General features: G+C 37.1%; 1 long non-coding RNA gene and 1 pseudogene across 1 annotated transcript in view; one reads left to right on the top strand and one right to left on the bottom strand.

Annotated features, from left to right (window-relative positions):
- Window positions 1–20,149, bottom strand: part of LOC113925769 — a 55,783-nt gene that overhangs the window by 19,196 nt on the left and 16,438 nt on the right. Inside the window, exon 2 of the long non-coding RNA XR_003521051.1 lies at window positions 12,303–12,430. This is a non-coding gene — a long non-coding RNA (uncharacterized LOC113925769). The remainder of the gene's footprint in view (window positions 1–12,302; window positions 12,431–20,149) is intronic.
- On the top strand, window positions 5,099–5,514 carry LOC113925768 (annotated as a pseudogene).

The following is a 20,149-nucleotide window of genomic DNA, read 5'->3' as shown; positions in this document are numbered from 1 at the left end:
TGATCCAAAGGAATGCAACAAAGTTTCAAGAAACCAACACAAGTTAACCTGTTTTAAGTGAGGTGAGTGGAAGTTAAAAAGGCAAGGAAAGGAGAGGTGCTTTAGAGGGAGAAATAGAATGGGCAACAGTCCTGAGAGATGGAGCATTGTCTAGGAAATGAACTAGGGCTGCAGGGGCTACAGGAACAGCATAAGAGGGGCAGTGTTGGAAGATAAAATTAGAGAAGTAAGCAGAGCCAGACTATGCAGGATCTGTAGGCCATGCTAAAGACTGCTTTCTTTATCCTAACTTATTTAACTGATTTGAAACAATAAGAAGCCATTTAAAGGACAAGGAGATATAATATGATTGGTTTTGCATTTTTAAATAAAGATTCTGGGTACAGTGTGGAGATCTGGTGTAGATGTTCAGTCTCCAAGTCCAGTGCTCTTTCGATTAGAATTCTCTCTTGAGAGATACCTTCCTCTTAAACAAATACATCATTTCCTTGGATTTGGATTTTTTTCTCCAACAATGTTAAATATTGCCTGGAACACTATTTGCCCACAGAAGAAAATCAATAAATGCTGGGTGAATAAATTAATATTATTGCTTCTATGTAATTTTTAAAACCACTCTGCCAAAAGATGCCATCAATAGATCTCTTTGACTTATATTTCCCTTCTGTGGAATATCAGTTATCTTTCTTTGCCTGTCTCCTCTCCCATACAAGGAAAATGTATCTTAGATATTGTCAACCCACAATAGTGAAGAGATTTCTGTAAAATACGGAGGAACAATTTAGGAAAAGTGGAAGGAATTCTGAATTCTCAAATAGTCATTTAATCTAAGAAGGACTTATGTGCTCCAAAGGGTTATGAGAACTCTGTATTGGGGTGATGAGGGGAAAGAAAGAGAAGCAAAATACTACAGGTGTGAGGAAGCAGTAACTAGGGAGCATGGAATGAAATAAGTTAACAAGGAGGACATGTAAGAAGACATACAAACACACAGACACATACGAGGCCCACACAGATAAAACACGCAAACAAGTACGCACACGTCTGCGTGGCCACATGTATTCACACAAATCTGCAGGTATCCAAACCCTATCAGCAGTCAGAACACAGTCACTACACATGTGAAAGAGCCAAGCCCCTAGCGGGGTACAGAAGAAAGCTGGGATTCCTATGAAAATTCATATGCATACTTGTGTGTGCATGAGTGTTTCAGGTGATTATCAATACTTAACAGTAAAACTCAACACAAGCAAACAACACGAGGCATCCTTTTTTCTACTTAGAATATACTGAAATCCCATCTTCAAATGAAACGTGGTCCAGTAGCCTTTGTCATTTTAGTCCCTGATTCATCATGTTACATGTGATTCATTTACAAGGAATAACTGACTTAGATACCAATTAATCATTTCAGGAAAAGACCTCAACATATTAATTTGGTGGGAAAATGTTTAAAAAGCACCTTACATAAATACTCTTATGTTTCCTTCTCAACTGATGTGTCCTGACCACCCCCACACACTTAACAGCATGCCAGAAACTATTATCCTTATTTTTACCTTCCCACACATCATGCTATCCCTTCTTCCCCTAAGCTTGTTTTTCGGGTTGTAAAAAGATTGGAACACAATGTCTATTTCTGTTAGCTTTGAAGCCTAAATAATAAGATACAATTCCAGCTGAGAAAGTATATTTTAGAAGTTTGTGTTCATGGTTCATAATAATGAAATCAAGAAGATCGGATCATTTGAAATGGATTTACATTAAAAAAATTCAATTTTTCACAAAGGAAATGTCTTGGACACGTTAGTATGTGGGGATCTTCCAGCATATGAGAGAGTCATAAATTTACCAAAGACTTTGAATTTTTCAGGATATTTAATGAAATATCAACCATATATAAGACTGAGACATATTTTGACTTTTATACGTACAAGATTAAGTCTAAATTGTTAACTAAATTAACAAATTCTCTCTGAACAGAATTCCTATTAATAAGCCCAGATCTGTAAGGAATGTAGTCTTTCAGTACTGAACTTGTGATGGCAGGACCTGACAAAAGAAGAGGAAGATGTCTCTAGTGCAGGTTTCCCAAGTCTCTTTCAGGGATCACATGTCTCCCCGAGCAAAATGATTCAATTGCCTGAGACACCAAGCAGCTTGCAACAACAACAAAAAGGCTTCCTGATTTTTTAATCCACATAACACACACTATGCATTTTATCCTTGGAGGTATGTGTGTGGGGGGGTACTTATTAGGACTTTCTGATGATGAAGAAAAACACCAATTCTGATTTACCTAAGAACACAAAGGAAATTCTGGAAGAACTGAACACCCAGGCTGTGAAAGGAGCAGGAACCAGGGGAGGCAAGAGAAATTTATAGACAATCCTCTTATGTACTCATTGGATGATTTAGACAGATGATCTTTTGAATCTGTATCTTTCCATGCAGGAATAAAATTTCTGGGAGTGACACATGCTTGTCCTGGGTAGGTCACTTTCCTACTTTTCTAAACTAAGGGGAGGTGAGTTCAGGGGTAGGATACTGTAGAATCCAGAAGAGGCATCACCCAGAGGAAGAGAGGGTATAACCAAAACAGAGAGGCTAGAGACAGAAACATGCTGTGCATACAAGCCAGCTTCCAAATTGGCCCCTGATAAACCTCATGACACTGAATAGTCTCCTGCCTGTCGATCAGGACAGATTTCTGAGACCAGGAGAATACAGCAGAAGTGAAGAAGATTTGTGACTTCCAAGTCAAGGCCCTAAAAATCACTGGAACTCCTGTCTTGATCTCTTAGAGTGTTTACTCTGGAAAAAGCCAGCTTTCATGCCATAAGGACACTCAAGTGGAGAGCCCTATGGAGGGCCCCATGTGAAGAAGGACTGAGATCTCCCTTCAACAGTCAGCATGAACTTGCCAACCATGGAAATGAACAATCTTGGAAAGGAATCCTCTAGGTCTAGTCAAGGCTTCAGATGATTTTCACCCCAGCCAACGTCTGACTGTAATCTAGTTAAGAGGCCTGAATTAGAACCTGCCTAGCTGGACCATCCCAAATCCCTGACCCACAGAAATGGTGAGAGATAACAAATAATTATTATTGTTTTAAGCCATCAGAATTTGAGGTAATTGGTTGTATAGTGATAGATAACTCATAAAGTAACCTTCAGCCACGAAAGAGAAATCTGAGAGGTTTATGAACAAGTCAAACCAGCAGAAATCAGAGTCAATAATAAGTCATCAATAAGTGTGCATTAATTACCTATAAAATGGTGAGGCAATATTATATAATAGTTAATGGTATGACCTTTGAAACTAGGCTGCCTAGGTTAGTACCCTAACTACTCCATTGCGTGACCTTCAGCAAATTACTTACCTCTTTGGGAGATAATACCATTTTCTCTAATTTATAGAATGGAGATGATAAAAATGATACTTAATTCAAAGGTTAATTATGAAGATTATATAACATGATCCAATAAAATACTTAGAACTTTGAGTGATAAGCATATAATTTCTATGACATGTATTATATAACATATATAGCTATATATATATATATTACATGTATACCTATATATGTATATATATGTAACATATATATGTAACCTATATATGTAATACACACACACACACATACACTCCTACACACACATATATATACATATACACATTCAGGCACTGACATACATTTGTATACTCATTTAATTCTTTTTTTTAATAGTATCCCATACTTTATTTTTATTTATTTATTTATTTTTTAAAGATTTTATTATTTGACAGAGAGAGACACAGCAAGAGAGGGAACACAAGCAGGGGGAGTGGGAGAGGGAGAAGCAGACTTCCTGCCGAGCAGGGAGCCCGATGCGGGGCTCGATCCCAGGACCCTGGGATCATGACCTGAGCTGAAGGCAGATGCTTAACGACTGAGCCACCCAGGCGCCCCTACTCATTTAATTCTCATACAACCTCATGAAATACGTACTACTATATTATCCATTTTACAGATGAGGACACTAAAGTATGGATAGTACAGTGTGAAACCTTGCTTCAAATCCAGACAGTTTGTTACCAGAGTTCCCACTCCTAACTATTATGATATAGAAACCTCCAGTTAATTAGGACACACACCATAAATACTGGATATTATCAAAAAATTGTGCTAGTTGATACTGGAAGTAATGCATCCATCATCTTTTTTTTCTTAAGGAGGTTGCATTTTAGAGGAGAAAATGAGATTGATAATAAGAAAATCAGATTTGTTAGGAATATTTTGTTTTATAGAAAAATTATTATGTTTCATTATGAAGAATTAAGTTAATATTTATAAAATGGTCTCTAAGAACTAGTAATGGGACAATACCTCCACATAAACATGTTCTTGATAGAATAATTACATATATACATTCAGGGGCTCTGATATAATGTACACCAAACATCCTAAGTGTGCTTTAGAGTTTTCAACCTTTCCCTCATTGCCAGATTTTCAGCCAGTATTTATCATTGTTTTCCATGTACAACCTCAGAAGTCTCCCTAAACTGCCCCTGTCTATATTCCTAACTTGCTTTGAATTGAGAAAATAAATAGCCAAGCATGGTAAATTGAATAGTGTGCTCAAAAATTCATGTCTCCCCAGACCTCAGAATGTAATCTTATTTGGAAATAAATTCTTTGCAGATGTAATTAGTTAAGGTAAGATGAGGTCATACCAGATTAGGGTGCACCCTAATCCAATGACTAGTGATCTTATAAATAAAGGAGAGAATACACAGAGACACGCAGAAATAAGACAGAGGCAAAGATCGGAGGGATGCAGCTACAAGCCAAGGAAAGCCAAAGATTGCTAGGAGCCACCAGACCTGGAAAAAGCAAGACAAGATTTTTCCCTACAGCATTCCTAGGCAGCATGCCACAGCCAACACCAGGATTTCCAGCATCTAGACTCCAGAACTAAGAAGATAAATTTCTGTTTTTTATAGTCATCAGACACAGCTAGTAGATTCTCAGTCCAGAGGCAGTGCAGGCCCAAGCTCTCCACCTCCCCCGCCGGCCAGCCCCAGGCACCTGAGCTCAGCCCCAGCAGCAGCGCCATGGCCAGATGGAATGCCTACAACCATAACCTCATGCCAGAGGGCACCTGTCACCCAGGGCTGTCGTGGGCTCTAAGGGCTGTCCTCCACTGGGGCCACCTTGCGGGGAAAACCTTCATCAACCTCATGCCAGCTGAGGTCGGTGTCCTGGTTGGCAAAGACCGGTCAAGTTTTTTCATGAATGGACTGACACCTGGGAGCCAGAAATGTTGTTATCTGGGACTCACTGCTGCGGGGCAGGGAATTTACAGTGGCTCTTTGTAGCAACAGCACCGGAGGAGCTCCCACTTTCAACATCACTCACCATGACTGCAAAGATGCTAGTCCTGCTGATGGGAAAAACAGGTGTCCACGGTGGTATGATCAACAGGAAATGTGTCAAAAGAGCCTCCCACCTGCGGCATTCCCAGTACTGACCTCATCTGTCCTTTCTCCCCACCATTCCCCACTGCTTTTGCACCCCTCTCCTACACACACACACACACACACACACACACACACACACACACACACTATTTTATTTTGGGGGCCATTACCCTACCCCCCCATTGTTGCCAAAACCACACGGGCTGAGGGCTACAGCCAGATGGACAGACACCTCCCCTTACCCATACCCCTCCTGTGTGGGGTTGGACAACTTTTTAGTTTGGGGGTTTTGTTTTGTTTTCTGAATAAAAAAAGATTCTACTAAAAAATAAAGTCATCAAATTAAGTGGCAAGTTATTAAGGCAGTCCTAGGAAACTAATATGCTAACATTATAGAAATTGTGTTAAAGGGGTTATTGCAGGAGGGTACTTCTCTCAGCATGGGTGTAAGAACCTTTCCCAGAGAAAACATGCATGTCTAGGGGCTTGAGGAAATATTCAGGAGCTCCCAAGCCTCTATTTATTCTGGGCTCCAACTCAGAAGGAAGAGACTGAAATTGTTGTCAGGAGAGCAAAGGGACACCTGGAAACCAAGGGTCCCTGCTTTGACTGGTAATAACATAACTAGTCCCTGAGATCTCTTAAATTCTAGGAGAAAATAAATGTGTGATTCCACCTGAGAATCTCATTACTTGAACCAAACACAGGTGATAATCCAAGGTCAGAGGCACAGCGGAGAGAATAGATTGGCCCCAGTTGGAGTCTCCAAGCATCATGCATCACACATGAGTCAAAGATCCATGGAACCACTCTCTCCACTGGTGAATCATGCTTATCAGCAATAGCAGGTTAGATTACAGAAGTTAGTGGTGTGCTCTTGATAACTGAAAAGAAAAGGACACTCCACAATTGAATGTATTTGGAACAAACTGTTCCAAATCTTATTTGTACTTCACTGCTTATTACTAGAAACTTACAAAGAAGAGAAGTAAAGTAGCAAAAAAAGCCATTTCTATGGAATTAGGATGTAATTTGACTTCTTTCTATAAAAATAACTAATGTTTCTTATTTCCTGAAATTCTTCAGTTGCCTTTTGATGATTCATAGAATACAATGTAACATGAGAACAAGAGTTTATTCCCCAGGCTTTGAGTAGAGAAAATCAGAGGATGATGGCTATTGTTGAAATGATATAACACGCAAAGTACCAGGAATATAGTGTAGGTACTTGCTAAAAATTAGTTCCTTCCAGTTACCTTAAAACTCTTTTTAAATTTTCTAATTTTCTTTTTTTAGTGTAACAGTCAGAGAAAGATTGCCTTGGCAATTTTAAAGTCTCACAGCTACATATTCAAAAAAACATTCCCAAGTTCTTATCCATTGCCCTTTGAATTGTGATTAGTAGTACTAGTTCTAACAACTAAGATATATCATAAACTCTAAGGCAATTAGTGTTCCCCTCACTTTTCTTTCTGCCAGACATAAAGCCTCATCCCTTTAGAATTTATTTAGGGGCTTATTGTTATATTATTTTTCTTTTTCTCCACTAGAGTCACTTTAAAAGTTTCACTTTTTTATAAGACTCCAAAAGGAAAACAAAACAAAACCTACACTGATGGTGATATATGTATCAAAGAGATACAGGAATTAACTAAAAGAAGTTCCCAATGGCCAAAACTGGAAGAATTTGAACAACAAAATAAAGTAATACTGGATTAAAACCCAAAGTATAAAATAAGTATCTCTGAGTTCATACTGATATAAATAAATGATTGAATAAACAAATGGTGAGAAGAGACAAATCTCCCATGCAGAAGAATTTCAAATAATTTATATAGATCCTGTGCCCTGAAGAGATTGAAGCATAACTCCCCTCTTCTGAAGTGTAGGCTACTTATAGTGACTTTCTTTCAAAGAATACAATATGGAAAGAGGCAGAAAAATAACTTAGTGGAGAAACCTAACAAACACTATCTAGCCAGGTGATCAAGGTTAACATCAATCATGAAAAACATGTTGACAGTATATACCCTAGATATGCAGTGATCTCTGTGGTCTTCCTTCCAAAAATCCACAACCCCAGGCTAAGCATTAGAAAAAGATGAGCCGAACTCAAGTTGGGTGACATCCTACACAATACCTGACCAGGATTCCTCAAAACTCTCAAGGTCATCAAAAGCAAGAAAAGTCTGAAAAATTGTCACAGTTTAGAGAAGTCTAAAGAGACATGACAGCTAAATGTTATATGGTATCTTGGATACAATCCTGGAACAGAAAAAAAGTGTTAATGTAAGATATTAATAATAGAGGAAACTGGATATGAGGTATGTGAGAACTCTATTATCTTTGTAATTTTTCTATAAACCTAAATCTACTCTAGAAATTTTTATTTTTATATATTATACAAATTTTTATATATTATTGGGTCTCTATTCTTGATTTCTTAGCTATAGCTAGCTAGCTCCCTCAGGAAGCTCACTCAGCTTAGCACCTCATTAAACCCCACAAAATCCCTACAAGATAGATTCTATTATTATAGCATTTTTACAGATAAACTGGAAAAGCTTAAAAGCTTACCAAAAGACCTGTCCAAAACATGGCAGTGCTAGAAATGGAACTCAGGGGCGCCTGGGTGGCTCAGTTGGTTAAGCAACTGCCTTCAACTCAGGTCATGATCCTGGAGTCCCGGGATCGAGTCCCACATCGGGCTCCCTGCTCAGCAGGGAGTCTACTTCTCTCTCTGACCCTCTTCCCTCTCGTGCTATCTCTCATTCTCTCTCTCTCAAATAAATAAATAAAATCTTTAAAAAAAAAAGAAAGAAAAGAAATGGAACTCAGCCCAGTTCTAGAACTTATATTCTTTTTTTCCTTTAAATTTTTTTTATCGTTATGTTAACACCATACATCATTAGTTTTTGATTAGAACTTATATTCTTAACCACTATCTCATACTCTCCCATCATGTGACAGTGTATATAGAAAGTATAAAACAATCTACACGTACATTTTTAGAACTGATAAATTATTTTAGGATGTTATTGGTTACACGATCAAAGTGGAATAATCTATTATATTTCTGTAACTTCCCACAACAAATTATTAGAAAATAAAAATATTGAAGAACATACTGCTTGTGGTAGCATCCAAATTATGAAGTGCAGAAAATCTAATAGTAGATGTATAAGACCTCTCCTCTACATAGGAAACAATAAAACACTAAATTGAGAGAAATTAAAGACGATCTAGACAAATGTAGCTATATAACATGTTTATTCATGAGAACACTTGATATTATGAAGGTATCATTCTCAAACGTCTAAAGAATCGTTACAATTATAACTGAGTAGGTGTATGTGTAACTTCAGAAATTATCCTAAAATTTAAGTTGAATGCAATGGACTTACAATAGTCAAGATACTATTCAAGATAGAGGAAGAAAGGGAAATATTTGTTTTAACACTTTGTGGAAAGATTTATTTTAAAGCAACACTGGTTAAGATGTGATATTAATGCCTACACAAACAGGCAACTGAAGTTGATTTAAAAAGAGCCCAGAAAGGGATCTATGCATCTATGGACATTTAATTTAAAATAAAGATAGCACGGTAGAACAATGCAAGAAAGACAGCGTTTTGAGTACATAGCCCTGAAACAACTGCATGAAACATGGGGGAAACCCCAAAATCTACTTCTACTCCATATCACATATAATCAAAACTTACTGACATGTAGCTTTGATGTAAAAGACAAAGCTATCAATTTTCAAAATGTAATATAAAAGAATTTATCTTCATGACCTTGGAATAAGAAAAAGTTTTTTTAAACAGGACACAAAAGCACTAAACATAAGAAAAAGATTTAATAATTGGGCTACATAAAAATTAAGAACTTCTATTCTTCAAAAGATATCATCAAGAGAGTCAAAAGCAAACCAATGTACAGAAGGAGATGTAGCACACATATTAGAATATGTAAAGAACTCCTACAAATCAAAAAGAAAAAGCTAACCAATCAAAAGGGAAAATAAGCAAGGGTAGAACGGGCACTTCAGAGAGAAGACAGCCTTATGACCAATATATATATGAAAATGTTTTCAATCTTAGAAGAAATCAGAGAAATGCAAATTAAAATCACAAAAAGATACTACTAGAAACCCACGAATAACTAAAGCTAAGATCTTACAACCATGTGCTAGCAAGAATGTAGAGCAATAGGAACTAACATACATTGCTGGTGAGATAATAAACTGGGGCAACCACTTTGGAAGGTTTGGAATCAGCTGCTAAAATCGAACATATGCACACACTATAATAGGAATTTCACTGCAAGGTATATAGCCAAGAAAATTGTGTGCACATGTGCAGCAAAAAACAACTACAAATATGCACCTCAGTTATAAACACCTCAAACTGGAAAAAGCCCAAATATCTATCAACATTAAAATGAATAACAAATTGTAGAATACTCAAATAATGAAAATGAGCCAACTGTAAATACATCAACAATGGGAGTGAATCTCACAAACAGAACATTGAGCAAAAGAAGCCAGAAAAAAATGAAACATTTACTGCATGGTTTGATTTATATGAAGTTCTACAGCAGGTAAAACTATAGTATAATGTTTAGAGATTTGTGCTCCAAGGGAAAAAAATTACAAATAAAAGAAAGCATATATTATGAAAGTCAAAGAGAGCTTACTTTGGGGATGGTGATCCAGGCTTTAGTAATTGGTAGTAGACATGATTTCCTGGTTGTTCACTTTGCACTTTATAACATTTCATTGATTTGTACATTTTGTTTTATGTACTCCTCAACAAAATGTATTTTAAATATAAAAATATAAATTGTTTTATTTTTTCATTTAAATATATTTTAGTTCTTAATTTAAAAGTTTTATAAGAATAAGGCATACTACAGTGTTGTTATTTTCTCCTTCCTGTCACAGGCTACAGAACATGAGACCTTTAAGATCCCATCCCCAAGTAGACCTAACTTGCAAAATATCTAATCAAAGCAAAAGTAAAATAGAATTTTATACTAGAAAAAAGATATATTTACCAAGGATGACTAGAACTTTAATTACAAATTGCACATGGTTTCCAATAAAATCTTCCCAGAGAAAGCAAGACTATAATCACTCTCACTACTATACTGTGTCCCCATTGTGCTGTTAGACAGGATGGTAATTAACATGGTCACAACTATAACTGTCAGGCATGAAAGCAATGCTGAATGTGTTTCTCACCCAGCTGCTATCAGCATGGGGTAGAAGAATAAAAATAGTGCCAAGAAATCAATCTCCTCCATCAAAACTGAGCCGACTCTGAGCAGTAGTTCAGTAGTTTCATAAGAACAAACACAACCTCAACTAATCACTGCCCAGAAAATTAATACGGAAGCCAATACAGAAGCCTCTATTCCATACTTCACCTACGGTTCATGTGCAGGTGTTCTAAATGCCTGCCAAGAAAGTATGTAAGGTGTTTCAGGAGGCAGTAAAGAGGCAAATAGCTTCTTCCTGAGTATACAAAAGGAATATGTTCACTGTCAAAACTAGTTACAATCAGGACCATCCCTTTACTTGTAAGACATTTTTATTACATAAGGCTTCTCAATGCTAGAAATTAAGAATGAATGTTATTGCAACACCAACTGGGCAGTAGTACATTATTGTGATGGGAGAAGACATCAGATGGCAACATTCTTTAGTAGAATTGTGCCTGTAGAAGACTAGCCAAGAAATTGACTGAATTGGGTCAATTGGGCTAGTGGCTAGTTAATTCTGGCTAGTGGCTGACTCTAAGGTATACAGGGTCCCAAACCAAAAAACAATTTCTTTTTGCAGGATCCCTTTCAATAAAAAGAATCTGATTAAAAATACATTATAAAAATTCATGGATCTGTGAAAGATATGGAAAGAAGGACTGGCCCCAGGAAGAATTTTAACTGTAATGCAGGCCTGAGAAAGTCTTGTTCAAACTGGTGGGTAGCTCTAGAGGCAGTACTGGCTATCACAGTGTTCTCTGTCAGGCCAAAATGGCCAGGTGTTAGGTAACTCACTTATTTAGTCAGCAGTTATGGGCTTTCCTGGAAAAGGTATGACCTGGGGTGGAACAACTTTGGGCAACTGAGGCAAGTCCTGAGGGAACTGAGAGCTGGAGGCTGTCTGCTGACTGTAATGCACACAGCTGAGCAGCAAGTTCTTCTCTGAAGGGATATCTCCCTAACACATCTCTAAGTCACCATTGCCCACTCCCAGAGCTACCAGTACTAACTTCATAAACATTCAGAGGATAGCCTCTCCAAGATTGCCGCACGCCTCTTTTCCTGAAGGGAAACTTAGAAGAGAAGGATATGGAAGTTAGTCCTAGGAAGGCATCCAATGCTTATTGTCTGTCTCCTTTGCTATCCATTCTAGAGTCCCCTCACCCTGAGCTACCAACCCTGTTGACCTTGATGGCTGTTGTAGTCAGCTTGGGCTGCTATAAAAAAGTGCCATATACTAGATGGCTTAAACAATAGACATTAATCTCTCAGAGTTCTGGAGGTGGAGAAGTCCAAGATCAAGGTGCCAGCCAATTCAGTTCTTGCTAGGGGCACTCTTCTTGTTTGCAGATGGTCACCTCCTTGCTATGTCCTCACATGGCAGAGAGAACTCTGGTATCTCTTCCCCTTCTTGTAAGGGCACTATTCCCATCAGAAAGGTCCCATCCTCATGACCTCAACTACACATAATTATTGCTCAAAAGCTCTATCTCTAAATGCTATAATATTGGGGATTAGGTTTTCATCATGTGAATTTTGGGGGGACACAATTCAGTCCACAGCAGTGGCTTACCTGATGTCATAAAGCACACATTCCTCTCCGAGTTCCCTGACCACGGATGGTCATTATGCCCAGGCTGAGGTTGCTTTAACTAGTCTCGTAATCTTCAGGATATCAGAAATGGTCCAGACATCTTCAGACTACATCATGACAGAGAGCAAGAGAATTAAAGTATCCATGGAGTATAACTATGTAGATATAGGCTATATTAGTCTCCTCTAGAAAGGACACTATCTCTGGCATGGTGGCTGTAGTTAGAGCTACTATTTACTTGAGCTTGCAGTAATGCATGGTCATGCTACAGTATCTGTCTAGTTTCTCCTCCTGCTCACGCTCTCACTCTCTCTAAAAATAAAGTCTTTTTAAAAAAATGAAGAAAATGATGACTGGTTATGGCTTTGCTATAGAAATACTGCTTTTATAGTGTGAAATATGGTTACTCTCTTGAAAACTAAACTCTAAGTAGTAAACTTAATTTTCTTTGTCACTTAGCCATCCAAGAAAATCCCAAACATCCAAGTTGCAGTTATATTATTGATATGGGGTTGTAGTACATTTTTTAGTTGTCTGCGTGAATTTCTGAAAGATAAGGTCTCTTTAGGGCAGGGCATACTAAAAACATGTTTTAAAAAGTAAAAAAAAAAAAAAAAAACAGCAGCGCCTGGGTGGCTCAGTCATTAAGCGTCTACCTTCGGCTCAGGTCATGATCCCAGGGTCCTGGGATCAAGCCCCGCATCGGGCTCTCTGCTCCGCGGGAAGCCTGCTTCTCCCTCTCCCACTCCCCCTGCTTGTGTTCCCTCTCTCGCTGTGTGTCTCTCTCTGTCAAATAAGTAAATGGAATCTTTTTAAAAAGAAAAGTAAAAGAAAACAAAAATCTGAAAAAAAAAAGCCTTGCAACATTTCATACAAGACTAAATGAAGTATGATATATATTTACCAGTTAGATGTAAAAGTACATCTCAACAGAAATGCAATCATTTTCATCACAAGAAAAATTAGTAAGACATAAATAGATACATAATGTTACAGAGTATGAACCATACATGTTATGTTATGCTGTAAAGGATTGAGACATTTTATTTTTTATTTTTTTTTAAGATTTTTTTATTTATTTGACAAAAAGACAGCAAGGGAGGGAACACAAGCAGGGGGGTTAGGAGAAGCAGGCTTCCTGCCAAGCAGGGAGCCCGATGCGGGGCTCAAACCCAGGGCCCTGGAATCGTGACCTGAGCCAAAGGGAAACGCTTAACAACTGAGCCACCCAGGCACCCCAAGGCTTGAGACATTTTAAAAGCATCAGGTGGCAAATTTACTTGATAAAAAAAGGAGAGATGGGGGAATCTAGAAAGGGAATTTTTAAAAATCACCAAGAGTTACTAAAATTTTAATATAGTAAAAACTTAAAACAATATTTTTTAAAAAAGATATTTTTCCTATGGTTACATTTGGAAACACCGAAGCTACAGGGTGTCATCTTTTGATTTCAAATGAGGAAGCATTTTCTAAAACTTTTTTCTAACAACTTTTTGCAGGATTAATTTTCCTCTTATGTTGTCTGACCCCATCCTCTGCTGCTGCACTGCCTTTGCATTTTCTTTTTCTGTGCAGATGTTTTATACATGACACCTCGAGTTTTCACTTAAGGGGAGTTTACTGTCATCTCTTACCTCCTGTCCTCATGTCTTGCTCTGCCTTTACTCATTTTTTTAAAAAGACTTTATTTTTAGAGAGAGTGAGAGCATGAGCAGGAGGAGGGACTGAGGGAGAGGGAGAGGGAGAAAATCTCAAGCAGACCGTGGAGCCTGATGTAGGGCTTGATCTTACCACCCTGAGGTCACCACCTGAGCCAAAACCAAGGGTCGCTCAACCTAATGAGCCACCCAGGTGCTCCTTTCTTCACTTTTTTAATGACAGGCTTTAAAACTGGTAAACTCTAATCAAGTAATCTCAGAATTGCTTGATTTATTTACTGTTAATTACAAGTAAGCCCTTTAATAATTTAAATGTTTCCTGATTTTTTTTTTTTAAATGGCATTTAACTAGTAACACTGAGGGGCACCTGGGTGGCTCAGTTGGTTAAGTGTTTCACTCTGGATTTCAGCTCAGGTCTTGATCTCAAGGTGGTGAGTTCAAGCCCCACATTGGGCTCCACGCTGGGCACGGAGCCTACGTAAATAGGAACATTGAAATTTCCATACTTCTAGTTTTGTTGGTTGTTGTACAATTTGAAACACCATAAAATTAAAAAGCAATAAGATGGGGAAAATAATTGTAGTATATATAGCAAACCACAATCATATGTTCCTAAGAAATGTACAGAGTTTATGCAATTCATAAGAGGAGAATGAAAAATGATCAATAAACATATGAAGAAATGTTCCCCTTGAAACCAAATGTACTTTAAAGTAGTATAAACACCATTTTTGCCTAACAATTTGACAAAGATTATAAAAATGTCAATATGTACTGTTCAATAAGATACAACAAACTAGCTGGGGTAAATTTAAATTGGAATAAGTTCTATTACACTGGAATAAGCTCTTCATTGGCTGCATGCATCAAAAACCTTAAAATTATTCATACACTAAAATAGCAATTCCACCTCTAGTGATGTAGCCAAAGGAATAACTGGACAAGAAGCACAGAAGATGATCATAGTAGATCTTGTTGTAACCGAAATGTCCAAAATTTGGGTATTAAAGTAAATTTAAAATGTACTATTTTGATGAAATGCCATCCAATCCAAAAATCACATTTTCTAAGACTTCACGATATGAGTAAATGTTCCTACTTCAATTCTAAGTGAAAAAAAGGAAAAAACTAAACTAAACTAAAACCAAAACAAACAAAAAAAGTCACATGCATAGTTTATCAGTTTTGTGTAAGAGAGCTAGCTCGCTCTCTCCTAGAAAATTCAGGGGGAAATGAATTGTCCTAAAAATATCACATTTTCAAGCAGCGTAGACTGGGTCAGAATATACATATGCAGAAGCTTCTGAAGGGCCAAAAGCATGCCCATTCCAGCAATTCCCACCTGGGGAGAAGGGAGCCACTCTCCCATATCCTCTATCACCAAGATTTATCACTTAATTGAAAACGTTGGTTAAAATGGAGAATTAAAAAATTAGATGGATAAGAAGACAAATATTCTTTCACCAAACTTTATATGACCAAAGCCTAGCCCTTACATACAGTCCTGCTGACTATCTAGTTCAGTGCCCTCTTCATAAATAAACCACATACAAAATAAAATATCTGTGGTTTCCAGTATAGGCTTCTTTAAACTAAAGGACAACCTAGAGTCAAATGTAAGGAATATTAGTACAAAATCTTTCACTGTTTCTCATTCCTTTATTTTTCCTAATCATTTACATTTGACTCACCCAATCCTAATTTAACAGCAATTTCTCTTTAGTGACTTCCATTATCATGTTTTCCCAAGGCTTTCAAGTTAGCTTAAAAAAAAAATACAGTAACTACATTTCTTTATCCACTCACATTTCATGAATTTACAGAAATTTAATTTTACTTTGAGTTACTCTACACAAAAATCTAGAATGTATACCATTAGCTTGATGGTCAGGTCAAATGGAGAGGAAAGTGATATAAGAGGAAGGAATGATTACAATTCATTTAATGCAGTGCTAAACAGCTTTTTGAAAGAGTAGCAAGACTAAACATACCTCCAGATAACCAAGTAAGCACCCAAAGCCACCATGAACCCATGGAGCCATGATTAATTCTGAAAAACATTGAGTTATTAGTTACAGCACTGAGATTCACAGTAAGAAACCTACAGATGCAGTTGTGCTGTGCTAACATCATTTATTATTAACTTATAAACAGCTAAAGTTTCTTTTCAAAGTTCAGTGAAAAGAATATGGGCTATAACTCAGGAAAACTGCTACTTTTTAGGACATAGTGTTTTGGTTTTCTGCATACCATTTCCAATAATCTCATAAATTGTCTCAATATCACACATAGGAAAGAAAAAACACCATGTTCTCTTTGTAGCCCCCTCACTGTTCCCCACAGGCTACAGGACCTCTAGCTGTTATCTGAATACCCAAAAAAGAACACTTGTCTGTTCTTGGTTGATCAAGATGGGAGAGCCCAATTTAAGCTGACTACATCATATACAAAATAGCTTCTCAACCAGGTACTTCAATGGGATACAGGTAGGTCACAAGGCATTGATAGCTATACATTTTTACAATAATATTTTTTTTACAATGGTGACAAATTTCCCACAGTTAAAATCATTATAAATACTATTTCTGTGCCCCATTGTGGGACAAAATCCTCAAAAGGGTCTCTCATGTTTCTGTATTTGTTATGAGCAAAGTTATTGACAGATTTTTTCTGGACTATCTTTTGAAGAGTGTCTGAATAGCAAACAGCCACAGAAGATAGATATACTATCTCTGAAGCAGAGGGCAGATTTGTTTGCTGTCAAGTATAATACAGATAAATGTTTCCCTTCAGAGCAAAGACTGGGCAGGTTTGCTTGTAGTCATCTGTAAGAGATTGGGGTTCCTCAAACATGGGGTTCCTCAGCTATGATACAAATGTGTGGCATACATAGCATCCACCTGGGCCCACCTCTGCGTTGCTCCTGTGGGATTTGATGGTAGTCACATGCAAATTGAAATTCATGCTGTCTGCTATACCAAGAGTAATAAAATTTTTTGTCTCTGCTATACCAAGAGTAAAATTTTTTGTCTCTGACCAGGAGTCTCATGTCTTCTGCCAGTATCCATGAAGCCTTGAGAGGCCAACTTGTTAGCTTGTAAGTAGGATAAAATCTCAGATGCCTCACAGTTCTTGATAAACTACCAAATTTAGCACATATGAACTTATCTGCCTTTAGATAATTTCTCTATCGGTAATATCTCTTAATATTGCCAGGTGGGCAATATAAACATATTGATTCAGAAGTTTCCTAATTCTAGTATAGTAGATACCCTGGAACATAACCTTCAACTACTACCATTTCTTTTCTGAAATATGGCTAGTTGGACAGGCAAAAATAAGAACATTGATGGAATTGTTTTCTGATATTATTTTTCTAGTAAGAAACGTGGAACTTTAGGTGTTGCCTGGGTGGCTCAGTCATTAAGTGTCTGCCTTCGGCTCAGGTCATGATCCCAGTGTCCTGGGATCGAGCCCTGCATCGGGCTCCCTGCTCACTGGGAAGCCTGCTTCTCCCTCTCCCACTCCCCCTGCTTGTGTTCCCTCTCTCGCTGTGTCTTTGTCAAATAAATAAATAAAATCTTAAAAAAAAAAGAAACTTGGAACTTTAGAGAAATTATCTGTTCACTTTCATAGTTCTGTGGACTTTTAAATCTCTAGCATTCAGATGAAAGAAATCGCAAAAGAGGAGTAGTTTGGCCATTTTTATCTATGTCAACTGCAAAGGGACTGTCACCCAGCTCATACCACTGCAAACTCTTCTGATTTCAGTTCATTTCCCTGACAAACCGTGCATGGTTTATTTTAAAGTATACATTGCCCCCGTCAAGGAATACATCCACTGCTAAGATAAAAAAAAGACCAGTTTGATGATATTTTAGCTTTTATTTCCCATATTCATTGACAGATTTAGCTGAACCTGGGGATATGAACATCAGGATTAGGGATGAATCTTGTGGGTTGCCTATGATATGCTTTTACAAATCCTTGAACTGATTTACCTTGAGCCATAAATATTTCACCTATATTTCTGCTATAGCATCCTAATTTATCTTCCTGATTTCACCATTGCCTTCTAATAATCTAGTCTATGACAGCCACCAGAGTAATTTTAAGCATAAATTGTACCATGAAACATTCTATAACCAAAATGATTATTTTGGGCACACATTCTGTAACTCTTAAGTGGCTCTTAATCAATAAACCTGTACAGTATGTTAAATCCATTTAGTTACTTTGGCATATATTTGGAGCATATACAAGAAAGGAATACTGCTCAAGGTTAAACATTCTATGAGTATTTCACTGAGCTTTTATTTATGGCTGAGGTGAACATTTTTTTTACACCTGCTTCCAAAACATTCCAAAGTGAAATCGTAGTGCCTCTGCTCTCTGGCCAAAATGTGGGAACCTCAAGTGTGCAATCATCTAGATGCTGGGTCAAATCCCAAATTATATTTTAACTAAAATGCTGTTATTTCCCCAGATAGCCTCTGTCCATCTCCATGCAGAGACAGAGGATTTCTATTAAGACATGTGTCTTTATCAAGCTCCTCAACTTGAAATCTCCTTTTAGCTCCTTCAAAACACAAGTTTTGCACTTAAAAACTCAGAAAAGCTGTTTTTCAAGTACTTGTCAAAGAGTATAACCACAAAATCAAGGCTGATCAAAATCTATCAAAAACTAGGTTGAATGAAACTATTTATGGATGATTGAAGAACAGGTAGTCTATTCATTCATCTATTTTAAGTATCTCTCTGGATTGAGTTTGACCATCACAGAACTCTGAAACTTTTGGCTTGCTCAAAACCTTATTGTGAGAGAAATGCAATTTGGTGTTTAAGCTATTATTCTACTTTGACATATTTTTTAAGTAATAAATCATATTTCAGTAATAATGATAACTTATGTGTTCACTATGTGCCAGGCACTATTCTAAGAATCATGTGCATAAGATTTCATTTAATCCTCACAAATAACACTTGAGTTAGACACTATGGTTTTCCCTATTTTACAATAAGAAAGCTGGGTCACAAAGAGATTGGGTAATTTATTTAAGGTCATTCAGAACCTATTCCCTTAATGACTGCAGGAACGACTACTCCTATAGTTAGTTTAAGGATATAGTTAGGAATATTTTTTATTATATTTATATCATGCCCTCTCCAGGAGGACCAATGGAAGGAATAGCTCCTTCACTTTAGTAAAAAGAAATGTTATTTTCTTTTGGAGCCAGAAATTATTCTTTACTTTCTAGATATTATAAATTATATAAATGATAATTTATTTTTGTGTTGCTACTCAAAAATTTGGACCCATAGCCACTCATACTTGAAAAACTGACAATATTATAAACACACACTTTGAATATCAGAGTCATCAAATTTTCCTTTTGTCTGTGTTAAATATAAATATAAATATATGCATAAACTTAGATGACTTCTCAAAGACATTTGGCTAGTTGGTTGTAGTTAAGGGATCTAAGTTGTTGGTCTCCAAATGCTCTTTCTATTGTGCTATCCTATATTGTTTCCTGATGGAAAAGAGGAAGACAAATGAAAAAGAAAAAAAAAATTAAAACTAAACACGCCTCCAAAGAGCTGAGCCAACCTAGAGACCACAACCACTGTGGGTTATTTCATGGTTAATTCTGAAAAATTAGGATCATTAACTGCAACTCCAGAGACTGTGGGTGTGTGTGTCTATTTGTGTGTGTGTATACATTTGTACAGAAGAAGGAAGGGATGGAGGAAGGGAAGAAGGGGAGGGAGAAAGGAATTTATTAGGTTATCTATTATATTTTTTTAAATTATTTCTCTTTTTATCACATTTTACGGTTAAGAAGAATAGAGATTTCAGTAAAGACACTGAATCATTTAATATCACATCTTCCCAGTCCCTCTACTAAAAGGATTTCTCTATGTTATGCCTAAGCAACTGATTCGTTCTCTGTAAATCTACATTTCTTGCCACCCGAATTGGATCAGTAGTAAACACCTGACAAGGTAGCCAATCCATCAGTCTGTATGTGACTCAGGTGAAATGATAAATTTTGCTTATCAGACTTGTCTCTCTCAGCCAATGGCACAGGGAATATATTGAGAATATGTTGATTACCGGTGCATCTAAAAGTGAAACATATCATGTGTCAGGATAAGCCATTAAG

Source organism: Zalophus californianus, chromosome 2, assembly GCF_009762305.2.
Source record: "Zalophus californianus isolate mZalCal1 chromosome 2, mZalCal1.pri.v2, whole genome shotgun sequence".
Taxonomy (NCBI): Eukaryota; Metazoa; Chordata; class Mammalia; order Carnivora; family Otariidae; genus Zalophus; species Zalophus californianus.
Note: the sequence above shows the minus strand (reverse complement) of the source record. Positions and strands in the feature narration are given on the sequence as shown.